The following is a 1,316-nucleotide window of genomic DNA, read 5'->3' as shown; positions in this document are numbered from 1 at the left end:
ACTTGTTTGTTTAAGATTGAATTCTTGATTATTTTAGTTATTTATAGTTGTCTTTGTTATCTTTTCATTTTATGTTTGTTCTTTTTCAGGTACTTTTAATCTTTTATGAGAAGAGCTAGAAGCACAAGTGACACATCCTTATTGTTCAATCCTGAAATTGAGAAATTTTGTAAAGCCAACAAGAAAGAAACCAGAAAAAGGAAAGAAGCATTGAGAGAAACTGAATTAGAAGCAGACATGGCTGATAAAAGAATTAGAATTGGTGGTAATGTTGGAAATGATCGAAACAATGAAAATGCAGCCCAAGGTGAAGAGATTATAAATGCTAATGTGCCTAGGGGAAGTATGATGGATCATGCTTTTCCTCGTTTTGATGACTTGAGAGAGAGCATAGCAAGACCAAGAATTGATGCAAATAGTTACAAGATGGATTTTGGAGTTCTTCAAATGATTCAAAATTCTCAATTTGGGGGACATCCTTTTGAAAATCCGCACACACATCTAAAGAAATTTACTATGATCTGTGACATGCAAAAACAACCTGGAGTATCTGATGATGCAGCAAGATTGAAGCTATTCCCATTCTCTTTGAAAGATAGAGCATTGGATTGGCTTGATTCTTTACCTCACAACTCCATTACAAATTGGGAGCAACTCACTGATGCATTTCTTGCACAATATTTTCCACTGAAAACTCAAGAATTGAGGAATCAAATGACAGCTTTCAGACCAAGAGAAGATGAAACTCTTTATGAGTCATGGATGAGATGGAAGGAATTAGAGAGACAATGCCCACATCATGCCATTCCAAAATGGATGATAAACTAGAATTTTTATACAAATGTCACTCCTGCAATTAGAGGGATTATTGATGCTCAAACAAGAGGAGAATTTATTATGAAGCATGAAGATGAAGCTTATGAGCTATTGGAGAAAATTGCAAAGAATACTCATCTTTGGAGTAGTCCAAGAGGACCAGCTCCAACTCAAAGGAGCAAGTTGCTGGAATGTATGACCTTGATCCATTCAACATGATTAATGCAAAGTTTGATGCACTTATAAATGTCTTGGCTAAGAAGATGGAAGATTTGAGTATGTTGGTTAGTTCATCATCATTATCTGGAAGTTCACAACAAGTGGCTTATGCCGAAGGAACTACCAGCTGTGGAGTAGACTATGGAGAGCAAGCAGCATATGTTGGTAATTATGGAAACAAACAAATGGGGAATCCTTACTCTCAAACCTATAATCCAACTTGGAGGAATCATCCCAACTTTTCATGGGGAAATCAGCAAAGTCAAGTTTCAAACCAGAAT

General features: G+C 36.1%; 1 non-coding gene across 1 annotated transcript; it reads right to left on the bottom strand.

Moving 5' to 3' along the window:
• Positions 1 to 699: 699 nt before the first annotated feature.
• LOC131180351 (small nucleolar RNA R71) lies at positions 700 to 806 on the bottom strand. Its single transcript, XR_009149127.1, has one exon. It is a non-coding gene; the product is annotated as a small nucleolar RNA R71 (small nucleolar RNA).
• Between the last annotated feature and the right edge of the window lie 510 nt (positions 807 to 1,316).

This window comes from Hevea brasiliensis, chromosome 5 (assembly GCF_030052815.1).
Source record: "Hevea brasiliensis isolate MT/VB/25A 57/8 chromosome 5, ASM3005281v1, whole genome shotgun sequence".
NCBI classification, from domain to species: Eukaryota; Viridiplantae; Streptophyta; class Magnoliopsida; order Malpighiales; family Euphorbiaceae; genus Hevea; species Hevea brasiliensis.
The sequence above is the reverse complement of the archived record's forward strand: the minus strand, read 5'-3'. Positions and strand labels throughout refer to the sequence as shown.